Source organism: Cygnus atratus, chromosome 13 (genome assembly GCF_013377495.2).
Source record: "Cygnus atratus isolate AKBS03 ecotype Queensland, Australia chromosome 13, CAtr_DNAZoo_HiC_assembly, whole genome shotgun sequence".
Lineage (NCBI taxonomy): Eukaryota > Metazoa > Chordata > Aves > Anseriformes > Anatidae > Cygnus > Cygnus atratus.
The window spans coordinates 4,355,889-4,370,536 of NC_066374.1; positions in this window are offsets into that span (position 1 = coordinate 4,355,889).

The window sequence follows — 14,648 nt, forward strand, 5'->3', positions numbered from 1 at the left end:
GGCAGCAGGGAGGGCGCTGGCAAGGATCCGGCTGGGGGCTGTTCTGTTCCACCATGTGAAACACCATTAGCACCTTGGAAAAGCTGTCGCTTCAGTTCTTGGAATACCTTTTAGGCAGGTTCCCTGCAATAACGTGAAATCTGGACATGAGGATAGCTAGGATATGCCAGAGGCAGTCAAACCAGAGTCCTTTTTTATCACAATACGCTTTGATTAAGATCATTATAGCAACTGGTAGCAGCACTACTGTTGGGATTGAGTTGGTATTTCTGTCTCACAGGCTGCAGCTCAGTGTTCAAGCTGTCAGCCCAGATGCAATTTAAGAAAAAAATTGAAAACCAAAAATGGTTTCCATCCATTGAAGTGTTTTAGAGCTGTGTTCTTAAAAGATAGATTTTAACTTGCACTGGAATATTTTTATGGGTGATACGTGTCTACACGTTATAGGGTTTTCAAGAATCTATGACTTCCAAAAAAAATGTTGCACTCCTGTTTTTCTTCAGCTTGTAGCATGAGGAAAAGCATGTGCATGTAACAGGGACCTTTGCATAGTGAGTTGATACCACGTACAACTCTTATTTGCATACTATTCTGTCTAATCTCATAGGCCATCTAAAAACTTTTTTTTTTTTTTGAGCTTTGTAAAAAGGGGGAATAGTACAGTGCCCTGTAGCTTTGTGTCCTGAGCAGTCAGCATCATTTGATGCAGTGGTGGCTTCACGTAGGCAAAGCAGAACAGGAGCTGGAGCAGCCGACTGCAGTAGGATGAGCTCGGGGTAAAATATGACCAGGCTGGATAAGAGGTAAAAGAGAAGTAGCATGGCTAATCCCCACGTGTTCAGAAGTTGCAAGACTGGCTTAAATCATGCCATTTTTTTTTAAAAGGAAAAAAAAATCTGTATTCCTGTTAACGTGATTTTGTTCTTTGAGCCTCTAGCTCATACCTGGGTCAGATTTTCAAGTGCTTCTCTGCAGTCTGGTAGTCTGGGCACATAGTTGTGTTGTAGGTGATGCTGTCATGTCATCGCTGACTCCAGGAGCTCAAGCACTGGGAAAAACACCAGACAGTCAGAGATGATGGTACTGGGGGAGCTGGAAGCACTAAATTTAGATCATTTGAAATCCTTCACTTCTGCAGTGCTGCTAGATTGTTAACTGAGGTGAAAAAAATTGAAGTACTTTGTGAGTTTCAAATTGATAGCATCCTTTAAAATCTTAGCATAAATTCAGTGGCACTTCACCTCCCGCACACAATCAGATCTAAAGAGTGAGAGTAACGATGTCATTTTTTGCCAAGCTATACAAAGAACACATATCAGGGACGTATTAATGAAATATTAGCAAATCAATGCCAGGAAAACCTAACAGCAAGCTGGAAAAGAAGCGTGTGCTGGTCGGCAGGGGAGTTACAGCAGTGACCTGACTCAGTGGGGCCAATTCAACCCAGAGATCTGGTTGCAATTGAGAGAAAATACAACTCGCTGCAAGAAAGGAGGACGAACGCCCTTCAGCAGGGTGGAGGCATACCAGCGGTGACAACCGCGTTTGGAAACGGGCACGGTGTGTAATAGGCAAGGTGACTGTACAGCAAAACATGCATTGTTTGCTTTGGGATAAGGTGGTTTCATTTCTGGATGGCCCTCAGCTCACCTGGCACGCAGACATGGCACCAGGCTGCTCGCCCCTTCAGAAATAAACCTCACCAGGGCTCAGCTTTACGTGTGGAAAGGGTGGGAGAGCAAGTTCGGCATGGCTGGGTATTTCCTTGACCCAAGCCAAAGAAAAAGCCGAGGGAATGTTTTATATTCTCAGGTTTTGGAGATGACGTCAGTCAGCGTGAACCTCAGAGGTCTCTTCCACCCCGAGCTGTGTTTCTGTGCTTGCTTTGGTTGTTTGTTGTTTTTTTGTGTGTGTGTGTCCGTCTGCAAAAAGCACTGCTAAGCCGAAGCCCTGTAACTACACGTGAGGCTCTGTCGCTCAGACATCCTTCTGAGCCCACCCCGAGGTCCACAAGGATCTTCCCGTGGGAGAGGGTCTGCAGCCCCAGTGTCTGTGCAACCTTGTGGGCTCTACAGCTTTCTGAAGCCTCTACAGCTTCCTGAATCCACTGCACATCAGGGTGCTCTGTCGTTTCCAGAAAGTTGTTCCCAAACAGCAGTGAAAATGTTTGATAGATTAATCACCAAGTGGTTTAATTGCATCTTTTCCATAGCTATTAGTTGTTGCTGCAGTAAGCCACTCCTGTCTGAAGACTGGTGTGCTTTTCAGGTAGGGCTGATCCTGAACCCTAAACCCTAAGCCTGCCATCCTATAAAATCCTATGAAAGCATCTCAAACCTGGCTGTCGCTTCTGGGGTGCAGAGTCACGCTCTGCCTGCTGATGGACCAGCTGTTTTCTCGGGCAGCCCAAGCAGTGTTTGGAAATGCTGTCAGACTCGCAGACAAACCCGGACACCACAACCCAAGCCCTTTGCTGCTCCGCACATCCCCGTGTGCGGGGCTGCCCGGTCCCCGCAGCCCTGCTCTCATCCAGCCGCTGCCAGCTCCCACCTCGCAGGGGTAAATTGGCTCTTTCTGAAACATCTCACATCTCTTTGGGGCTGCTTTCAGCTCTGCAGCCCTAAGCTCGCTGCGGCCCATTTATCAGTTCCTGCTCAGAGATTTTTAGCGTGCACCAGGACATCATGTAGGTTTAACAAACAGGCTGAGAGACAAGCCATCCAATACCTTCTCCATTAACCTCTCAAACGTGGCATGCCAAAAGCCATCACTTTAAATTGCTGCAGGCCTCGTCCTGCTGTGAAAGCAGCCTTTCCCCTGCTCTTTGGATATACTTCGACATGCCAATCCCCATTTTTAAGATCCAGGGTGAAAAATCAGGCTCTGCCTGCTGCATCATTCACAGCATCATCTCTCCATGGTAATGGACAGGAATCCTCTAAGTGACTTCAGGATGTTGTGCTAACATCTTTTCCTTAAATGAGAGCTGTGGGCACAGCCCGAGGACCACTTAATTTCTGCAGTGCTGTTAAGTTTCTTCCACAGGCCATCACTGTGCCAGCTTTGTCCCTGCTGTGGTTTTCCTCAGTGCAGCAGCCTGCTCAGCTCACGCATCGTGGCTGCGGCCAGGAGCAGATCTGGTGGGTCCCAGCTTTAGTGCACAGAGGGCTGCAGCCCCTGGGTGCCTGCTCCCGGAGGCAGGCTCGATTTATTTGCTGCACGTCAAAGTGCCTGCGCATCATTTGCTTTCACCAAGATGCCTTTGAAGGAGTTGCTACAGACTGAATTCGTAATGCACATTTGGGAGTTTTTTCTTTTTTTTTTTTTTTACCCAGCGGTTATTAGCCATAATGAAATCCCAGGTCATTTTTAGCCGGCCCGTTATCTTTGAGATCCAGAGTTCGTCACTAATTTCCAGCAGTCTGAATCTGCAGAATTAACAGCCTCGTTCTGGGGGGGGAGGCAGCATTTTCAGGCACGGTTATTCCTCTTTTCTAGTCACACTAGCAAAGGCAGCGAGGAGCAAAGCTTTCTGGTAGCACACACTCTTGTCTTTCTGGAGCTGGCTTTGTGCAGGTCACCCTGACCCCTCTCATGGATGGGGAGCCACAGGGTTTGTGCTGCATCCCTCACCCAAAACTCACGGGGCATTGAAGCTGCACCATGAAGCTGCTTGTTTCCTTGTGGGTGGGTCCCGAAGGGGCGAGGGCAGCAAGAAGGGGATGATTTGGCAGAGATGTTTCTCAGCTCAGCAGGCACGCTTTGTTGCATGCACGCACAGCACTCCGCTTTGTCCACAGACACCATCCCTGGCCATTAATTTGATTTAGATGAGGTTAAATGAAACGTGCACACCTTGTTTTACTGGACTTCCATCAAATTGCTCCACAATAGCACCACTTATAGTGCACACAAATATGTCTTTCCACTCTCTGAGTGAAAGTAATTTATCAACAAGTGGTCCTTGTCCCTGTACCATGTAAAGTCTTTGTGAAATACACTTTTTACAGCAGGCTATGATTTGTACAACGTTTCTCCAGTTACAAATATGCTGTATTTCTCTTTTAAATGTTAAGATACAGAAGAATGAAAAGGAAGCGTGCAGGTTTGAATAATTTTTGAAGGGGAAAGCTATCTATTGTGCAGACCCTCCTTGAAATGAATAGATCTGCATTAAACGTGTTCTTGAACTTGGCGATGGACTTTGATTTAATCCATTGTAGAGGATATTTCACCGGTGTAAGTGAAATGCACGGAAGGGGAGAGCTGGGCAATTTTCTCTTCCCTACCACCTTTGTGTTTGTCAGCTGGTGGTGAGGGAATTGTTCCCTTCCCATATGCTGGCGAGGGCGGTCAGTAATGGGGACGCTCACTGGGGCATGGGAGGCACACTTTCCCACCTGGAGGTTTGGGATCCACACCTCCTGCTGAAACATTTCTGCATTTGCCTGTGTCTGTTCCATGTGGCCGGCCTGATCCTGCACAGCCCCTTCCCAGCATCGTGCCCCTCTACCTGTGGGGCACCACATGCTGAACCAAGGCACCAAAGCAGGGTGTTCACTGCCCCTGCTTGGAGTCTGGTTTGCTTTGTCCGGATGAAACTCTGCTTCTTTTTTTCCTTTCTTTTTTTAATCTTAACTCTTGAGCTGGAAAACAACTCACGGAGAAGAAAGCGCTTTCCAGAGCATGCTGTAGGCTGTATGCTTCAGCTGTGCGTCTCCGCAACAGAACAGATGCTGCGGTTGCACCCCCGAGGAGATCACGGGCTGGAAGCACGCCCTGTCCTTGCTGCCTGGTAGGTGACACGGCCAAAGGTGGCGCACCCCAGGGCTCCTGGACTTGGGAGCTGCGGTGCCCAGAGGGAGGCAGAGCGGGCACTGGCACCCGCGCGCTGGGAGCAGATCACTGGCTTCCCCGCTGTTTCCCTGTCTCTATCTCTGCTAAAAGGATTTGGCATAAGAGGAATTCAAAATCTTCTCCTTATTCTGCATCTGTCAGTGTTTCCTTGGAGGGATGTGTTATTTTTCAGCTGTCTGAGTAGTCCTTTCCAGGTGCAGTTGACGCTGGCATTTACAAACCACAGGGTTGCAGATCTGTACCGGTAAGCGCCACGTGTCGGCAGCAGGTAGCACCCACAGGAGCCTGCAGCCTGGGGAAGTCAGCACCCAGCTCTCTGAGCAAGCCAGCCCTCTGAAAGCCTACCCCTGTGCTTAGGAGCCACAAACTGCCACTGAAATACCAAGCGGTGCTACTGCTGGGTTGGTGAGTAGCCATCTGGAATCTCAAAACACCACCAGGAAAAAGCCACGGAGGCTGCAGCATCCAGATACAGGTGGACAAGATGAAGGACCCCATGCAGGAAACCTTAACTCAGCAATTCCTTGCCGTCCTCGGCTTCTGGCTCAGCACTAATGCTATTTTAACATAGTTGCGTGGCTTGAGTTGCTGTGATTAGAGCAGCAATTTGCTGTGCGTTCTTCAAAATTGCCAATCAATTTCAGCTTGAAATAGATGAAAGTCCCCACATAAATGATGGCTGCTGTCCAGAAAGCACTAAACAGTTTGGAAAATCTGAAATGGGATTCAAGTTGGTTGTACGAAGCGCAGGATCCCCAATATCCCCTTGTGCATTCTTTAGCTGCAGACTGGGGAATAAGAACATAAACCTAAAAGGGAATAAGAAAAAAAATCAGGGTGTTGTCTGGATTTTGTTAGATCCCTTGGAGAACCTCAATTCTGGGTGAATTTCAGGCAAAAGAGCCTGCCATAACTCACGTGGTGGGAAAACCCACCGTGTTCCTGGCCATCCTCTGGCAGCCCCACGAGGGACAGATGCATCCAGAAGCGCTGGCACCATTGACTGTGGCTGTGAGCTCCTTGGGGCACCGGTGGCACCGTGCAGCACCACGACAACAGTGCACCTCCCCGATTATGCTTCTGCTGCCAAAGCAGAGCCTGCAGGCTCCATTTTCCTTTGTGTTTCCCTCTTGTTGCTCTTTGTAGGCTCTGTGATGACTGTCAGAGGTCGTTTTGTTACTGGGTGAACGGAGAATTTGGTCCAGGTAGTACTGGGTACCCACGGGTACGTCCAGCTGTCCAGTGCTTGCATCCTTCTCTTGGAAATTGAGGTGTGCTGCTCCTTGGCCAGAGTTTCACCAGGCACTCCTGTTGGTGTGGTTCTCCTTTCATCTTTGTACATGGTTTAGGTCTGGGACAGCACCAACAAGTGATGGAGGGGTGATAATCACAGGGCCATCAGCAAGGAGCTCCCAGGGGAGCACCTCACGGTGCAGCGTGTGGTGCTTGTACAAAAAACACCTGCTTCTCGGCCAAATACTGGGCTGCACGGCCTGGAGGCTCAGCACTGCAGAGCATCCCCATCCCAGCAAGCGTTTGCTGGGCCAGAATCTGCAGGAAGGCCCCACAGACCCACTCTTGTCACAGGTGATGCGCTGACCAGGGTCTGAGCTTGGTTTTCTGGTGGAATCAGTGCAACTTTGGGTTTACGCTTCAACAGGCTGCTTGCTGCTTGGTTTTGACTTTGTCTTGGTCTCATTCTACATGGTGGGAGGCTCGGAAGTTTATCTAGAAAGAGGGTGGGTTTTTGACCAGTTTCAAACGTGGGTGGGGTTTTTTAGGATTTTCAAAGAGAAGGGTGTTCTATTTGTAGTAGTTCCTGAGGTTTCCTATCACCGCTACTGATTTGCCCAGGATACTTTCAAAATTGCAGCAGTGTCCTCAAGAGGCTGGGAATACATCCGTGGTGACTCATGAGAAAGTTGAACAAAGACAAAGCATTTGCTTTTGAGGAAAAATGAAAAAAGTCCTAATTTGTGGAAAACGAAGTACTTAGCAGGGCTTTGCATGAGGCAAAGACAAATGGGCAGACCTCAAGCTCAGCGCACAGACACGCGTTTCCTCCCGTTACATTGCTTCTTGCCTCACCGATACTGCGAGCACAGATTTGGGTACAAAGTTTTTTATTTTTACTGAAGAATTGATTTCATGGCTGCCTTAAGTGAATAAAGCTGTGATGCATTAACTAATGTCAGGCACAGGATGTTTACCTATTTATCTTCTCTGTGGTGTTGCCTGTAGGATTTTTTTCCTCTGTTCTCTGAGACTCGTTAACGTTGCAGACATAACCGAGGTCCTCCTAATGAAACAATTGCAGCTCGATATGCAGAGCAACACCTCCAGCAAAAGCTGATAAATGCCTTTGTTTATGATTTTTCTTCCTGCTATGCTTTCGCGGAGAAAGAGCAGGGAAAGTTGGTGACTTCCCAGTTCCAAAAAGCTGGACAGAAGGGAAGCTGATGGGCGGCGGGCTGGGGATGCGAGCACGGTGGAGTCCCGGGCTCGGTGATTCTGAGCTGAGCAGTGAATATGAGTAATAATCCATGACCTCACTGTGATTAGAGATGAAAGAAGGCTGATGAAGGGACCCTGCCGTGACACAGAAAGGAATTAGACATTGTCTAAAGCCAGGGCAGTACTGGAGCATTTGGATTTCACATCTGAGATTCACGGGTGAATAATTCAACACTTGAAAAAATGCCTCAGCCACAGTGTGACATCTCCACATCTTCTTTCAGTGATATCCAAGACTTTAACTAAACATTGCTTCCCAGGGAGTTGGGGCAGCTGTCCAGATAGTTCTCCTCTTAAATATCAGCATTCCATATTGTTACCTGGATACAGATGGAGGTTTGGACCGATATCTTAGGAGCTGCAACCTCTCCGAAGGCAGGATTTTGCCTTCAGAAATCGCCCTTAGTGTTTGGCTGAACCCAAAACCTTTCCAAGTGAAAATTAAGAGAGGTATCTTTATATTTAATTGACACTTTGGGCTAATTGGGTGAGCCGCTAAGGCATGCGGAGTCGTGGATGGGATTGTTTGGGAATTTTAAATAAATGAGCCAGTCCTCAAAGGCAGATGTTGGGAGATTTATTAAACATGAACAGAGAAGTGGAGGAAAAGTAGAATGTGTATAAAACAGCCTTGTAAAATTACTTGCTGTTTTATAAATGCAGGAGCCCTATAAACTAAACCAGCCACTTGGTTTTAGAGCCAAATACAGGCTATTAAATCTCTGCATTCGGTTAAACATACAGCACTCTGGAAATGCAAGCGTTAAAGTCTTCGTACAACCTTAACTCTGCTTCCTAGAACATATACATTATAATAAGTCTTTAAATAAATGATCACATATTATTCCTCAAATAATTCATCCTTTTTCTGAATTATTAGCTAAAAATGGATGGTATCTTATAATCATCATCAATTCAGACACCTTATCAGGCCTGATAAATTCTTTTCACTGTGTGATAAGTGTTTTGATCATTTGCTTTTCCTACCTACCCCCATTCCCTTTTTAGTCAGAAGCATCAGCTCCTTCAGAGGCACATCACAGGATGAGACTTTGAAGCTATTTTACCTGTAAAACGTGGCGGTCCAGCCGTGCCAGCTAGGTGAAACCTCTCACTCTGCAGTGACAACATGCTCAAGTCAGTGGTCGTGGCGTAGCTGCTGTAAGTCACGTCAGGATTTGCCTTGTCTGGGGGACGAGGAAGCAGGACAGAGCAACTAACCTGTCTGCTCAGGCTTGTGGTTTTCCTGGTGCGCATATTCCCCTATCTTACTCATTTTTGTTTGCGCGTGTGTGATTTGAAAGCAAGAGCAAACCAGCAGGAGTAACCCCAGCTTCGTGCTCCAGAGCTAAAAGCACAGGCTTCCCTTTCCCGGCACAGGGAGCATGCGGGAATGGCACAGAGCTGGAAGTTTAAAAAGGAAATCATATAGAAGAGGCCATCTGCCGTCAATGCGGTCATTTATATGTATATAAAAAGGAAAAATCCTTATAAAACTTCAAGTTGTTGCTGAATATCCAAGAGCTCTGGCTAGGAACTTTAATGGCTGAGGGGCTGCAGGTAAATGAGGAACAGAGCGCCGTTTGGGGGCTGCGCTCACCCCTGCCTCTTTCCTAGCAGCCTGGCTTACCCAGATTCTCCAGGTCTGTATCAGACGTGTTTGTATTTGATGCTGCCCATCGCATGTCCATGGTAAGGAAACTGTGCCCTGGAGCCTGGGTTGTGCTGTGGGTGCTCCTGCCCAGCACGTCTGGGCACAACTGTCTTGCTGAAAAGGGCCTTGTGCCATTTGCAGAGCACCAAGGCAGCATTAACGGGTGTATATATGAAAGGTGGGGTGAAGGAGCCCTTCCTCCCGACACCCCAGCTTCATTTCTTCCCGTGTCTAATCCAGGCGCTCCGTTGTTTGCTCTTTCTACCCGTGCTTTTATGAAAATTCTGTGTATTTTAGAAATTAGCACTTTTTATCCTGAGTCCATATATGTTCATTGCTAATAAGAGACAAACGAGCTTTTCCAAGATTTCTTTTTCGCTATAAAATTTCTAATTTGGAGATATTAGAAAAGAGAAATGTTTACCCCACTAGGGTTACTGCAAATATCCTGATGAGTTTTCATATCCTCCTCCAACACCAGCAGGCTTAATTGCCCTCTTCAGTCCAAACTTCCATGCATTACAAATTCATGCAGGAAAAAAAATCATTTTTTCTCTCTTCTTTTTCTTAAACCTGGTGGTTAACAGTGATGAGAAGAAACTATTTCTAATAGGGGATCTTAAGGGGGAATCATAAAGTTTAGGACTGAGCCTTTTCTTCGGCGTACCTCTGTGAAATCCATTTCCTCATGCTATTCTGGCTCTGCATTAATCCATATCTTTAAACAAAATTTTACACACCATTCTTCAGCTGAGTTATTCGATAATATCCAGTGTGCAAGGAACTGTGAAGCATCCCCATTCTTAGAAAGCTTCTGTAATATTAATGTACTTGACCTTGGTCTCTCATATTTCCTGATTAGGTTCACAGGAAGGGTTTGCGAAGCTTTTAAGATACTGTCTTGTAGACCTATACGTAAATACTGCAGTAGAAAGAGAATTTTGGTAATAAGTTTATTTAAATGAAGCAATTCTGCCCATCAAGAAATCTCCATCCTGAACTATTCTTTAATGTCTTTTGTTATTTTAGACTAGCCTGATACATAATTAGCTTTGGAGAGGTCCTTGTGTTTTTGTAAGGTTAACACCCACATATCTCACTGAATTTTCAACCTTTGCAGATTGGAGTTTTTAATCATTCCAGCCTAATTTTCTCAGAAACGCAGGCCCTTAACATTTCTGATTTATCTTAACTTTATAGTCAGCGACTGAGCAAAAGCTACATGTTTGGAATACTGTTGCTTTTAAGGAGGAAAGGCATAACGCAGTGTTACAGTCTGCCTGTCATCCTGCTGCCCACGGTCCCGCAGGCAGAGATTTCTTCAGCTCCACAAAGAAAACTTTCTATTACAGCATCTGCATTTTCCTGTTCAGTTTGAGACTTTCCTGCATGTCGGGACAGAGTATGGTATCTCAAGCTTTATTTTTATAAATAGCACGTAGTTTGTTAAGTGCCCTCCTAATTTTACTGCCTACGATAAATCCTGCATGCTGTGGATTCACACACGTAGCTCGGTCTTTGTGTCCCGGTTCTGTCTGAGCCAGGGTTTTACCTCTCACGCAGGTTGAAAAATGCAGGCAGCCGAGGTAGGGGATGCTTTTTAAAGGGCCTCAGTTCTCCGTTCCTCTATTTTGGCTCTTGTTTTGCTTTGTGGTTTATTGCTGGTGGTGGTTTGTGGTTTTAAGATTTGTTTGGTAAGCCTCATTAATGCGCTGCTCCCTCTCATCCTGTTCTTGCCAGCCTGCCGTAACAATTTCTTACCAGTTTGCTCTTAGATCCTTCCGAAAAAATCTTTGTATAGATGTTGTAGAGCAGCATGGGGCAGCACAGGGTAGAGCTGTGCTTTTACTGAGCATCGGTGTTTTGATTTCCTGTTTACTGGAAGCAGGTCAGCTAGAAGATAAGAAGCCCAGCTGATTTGTGACCTTCATGGACCTACAGAGCAAATCAGTCCTAAAACACATGCCAGTGCCGTGGCACAGGACGTCTGGCTTCTTCTCTTTCAGATACATTCAGGTCTAACACCTTCCTCCTCACCCAAACAATGAACCCAGCCTCGCTTGGCTTTCCATTGCCCTTGTTCCTCCCCGTTTGCTTTTGGGCTCACATTCTCCTTGCTTCTCCCATGTTTTCAGTCCTTCTGGTTTCCTCAGTCCTACTTGGACCTTTTTTTGACCCACGAGGTTCCCATTTTTCCCTGTTACTGCTCAGCCTCACTCTGCCCCTTGCACACGCGGGGTGCAGCTATTTTTCTTTGCCTTCTGACTGCTTTGTCTTTTGGGTTTAGCAGCTGTCCTTCCCCTACCACAGCACTGCTTTATGCTGAAATACACCGTGCTCCAGACATTCCTTCACGCGTTTCAGCTTCTCAAGGCTTTTAATTGCCGCCTTTTTCCCTTTATGATATACTGCTGTTCTTGATGTGTGAGAATACATTTACAGAGAAAGCTCCTTCTGTATTTTACATGTGCTTTGTCAGGAAGGCTATAATTTTGTTCACTTCCTTCCTTTTTCCTTAAAGTTGTTTGTGACAGGTCTTGAAACACTGGCACCTTATGTCCTCTCGGAGTAAGGTCAGAAACTGTCATTTATTTCAGAATCTGCTCAGAAATAGTCAGCTCTTAATATCTTATCTCGGGGTCTGCTGGAGTTGGGGCTCGGGCTCTGTGATAATTGTTGCTTCTGCTTTCAGCTGAGAAGAAAGTGGAGGCTTGCTATGAATATTAACAAGCCATCCATCCTTTACACCTTCTGGGAACACATGAGTTCTTAAACTGTTTCTTCTCATGATTTTTGTGTTCTCCATTTTCTCCGCAAGCTCTTTTTTTATCAACTTCTTTTTTTTTTTTACCCCGGATTTATTCCTAATTGGAGGCTTTTATCAGTATTTATATCTAGGTTGCCAAACCTATTCTCAGTTAATGTTTGTTCTACCAAACCTCACCTCCTCGAAGGGTTTTGGATGTCTCACAGCTGGATTTAACCCACTGAGACCTTCTTCGTCTTCTCTTTCACTTTGGCCTTTTGTCCATGGTCATCCTTGATAGGATGAAAGTCCAGGGAACAGCTAGGGGATTGATTTCCTCTTCAGGTTTTTATGGGAAAAAAGCTCTGAAACTGGAACCCGTAAGTCTGGCATCCATTTCATGGACAGGGGAAGCACTTTATGATGGGCAGAGAATACCTTTCCTTATGAATTTCTCCTTTTGAACCATACCGGTTCTGGAAACCTCATGTACTTTTTGTATTTTTTCTTTTCATGTTGTTGGGCAAAATTCAGACCCTTGGCCTAAATAAATATAAAAATGTCAATTCTTGGAAAAATGGGTTTAGCAGGAGAGGCACTTCTAGAGAACCTCTTTTTAGAGACTTAGTAGTAAAATCTATCCCCATCTGCTGGCAAGTGAAAATTTTTATCAGTTCACCCACCCATTGTCAAATTATTGTGAAAAAGCAAGGGTGAGGTAGAATCCTTGGGATAAAAGGGATTTGGGAATGTCAGAATCCAGTAGGAAAACAGCATCATTGGGGTCAGTCCTGCCCCGCTTCCCTGCAGCGAGGTTCGCAGTGCCCCATGACCCTTTCTCCAAGAGAAGCTCTCTATCCTATGTCCTGCACAGGTTTCAGTGGGGCTAGAAGGGGAGGAAAAAAGGATATTTTTCCCTGCAGAGGCCTTGCTGCCCATTTTGTCAGCGCAGAAGGAGGTGGGCGGTGTGGTGGCCTTGCTTTGGAGAGGAGCCGTGCGGTCATGGCTGCAGCCCAGCGAGGCGAGAGTCGCGCTTTGGTCTCTTTGGGAGAGCTTTATTTCTGTTTACGTCCGATTCGTGGCAGATGGCCCTGAACTCTATCTTTTAATTCTGCCTGAGAGTTAATGAAGTCCAGCAAGGGCAGAAGACGTTGTTAGGAAGAGCACAGCATGTTCCGCATCCATTCGTACTGGGGAGAGAGCTGAATTCTTTTCTGCTATTACTCCGCTGAATGTAAATATCTCAGAGACATTTACATGGTATTTCTTTTTAAGCATATAATGTTTTCATTCAAAAGTATCATAATTCTTAAAAGACCTGTCAGAGGCTCTGACATGTAATTAATTTCTCTAAAGCTCTTTTTTTTTTGAAAGATGTAACCACATATATAGAGCTCCTTCCAACACCTGCGCTTATTCACAACTCTGCAGAAAAAAGCCACATCTTCTGCTTTGCTTCTTCCCCCTCTTCTCCAGAAAAAGATTTTCCTTCGCTGTGGATACTCCCTTTCCATCTGCCCCCGTGATCTGCAGCAAATAAAATCGCTTGGTATGTGGAAGGTGTGTGTAAATAGGAATTGCCACGTTGGGTTTTGTCTGGGTGCTTGCGACCTTTTGTTTATTCAGCTTCAAGCTGAAACACTCTTGTAACTTTAATTATGGAACAGCTATCACTAACCCCTAATCTAGACCATCTAATACAATTCCCATATGTGTAGGTGGGCTTGCAGTCAGTCTGGCAGGCTGTTTATTTTTACCTGGTGGATTTTTATTTTTTTTTCCCTCTGCTTGGGAGTGTATTAAGGTTCAGCAGGATAGTGCTGGTGCTGAGGACACGTGGCCAAGCCCTGGATTACGTGGCAGGTGTGGCATGCTGGTGCCCATGGTCCCCTCTGAGTGCTTCCAGGACGCTGCTGAGACCGTGGCCGCCTTCTCTGCAAGATGCCAGGAGCTGAACCACCGCTGCCTCCCAGGGGGAGCTGGCGGAGGCCAGCCTTGGAGGATTTTTTCCCTGGCCTGGTGGCTGAGACCAGAGCACATCCTGTCACTGCAGCACCACTGATAGCAACGAGGGATGGACCCTTACCTATAAGATGTTCACTTGGGACCTTGCCCTGCTGGGGGAGAAGGACATTGTCTGGTTGAGAAAGAAGCAAAGCAGCTTGTCGCTGTCTTTGTAGAGTACACCCTTCGAGCAGAGGCATTTTTCCCTTGTGGTTGTGTAAACCAGCAGTGCTTCCCCTTTCACCTTGAGGAAAGTGCTAAAATCCAAGATGTACAAAGAAGTGTCAGTTCTAAGTGAACATAAAGCCCATCATTTCCTCGACTCAAGTGTTGAAGCATATCCAGATGTATTAGTTTTGTAATTCGGGCATTTCCTCCTCTGCTGTAGGCAAATAACTGGCACCCACCCATTTCATTTCCAGCCAGGAGCATTGATTACATAGCTCTTGCTTTGTGTACATGTTGAATTTATAGGAAGAGAAATAAGGACAAGAAATATTGCATTTTTACTCCAAAGAACTGACAAAAAGGTGTCCCACCAAGTGTGCACAGGCTCTTCCTCACTGGGAGTAGAGAGAGCTTGTGGGGCCTTAGCCTGGGCATTCATCGGCTTTCGTTCTCTGGCCACATCTGTCTTTGGAGACAGTGCTCCACAACTGCAGCGCCCATAAACCTTCTTGGGTGTCTTTTTAAAACAGAACAAAGTAGTGCTTTGGGTTACTTGGCCACCTGGGCTGAAGAACACCTGCTCCCAAAGTGATGGACCTGCTGCGAAGGCGATGGGAGGTGTAAATCTGAGGATCCATTTGGGTGCTGTGTTTGTGTTCTGCTGGACACGTGCACACCACGTAGTTGCTAACAGCTTTTGCACAA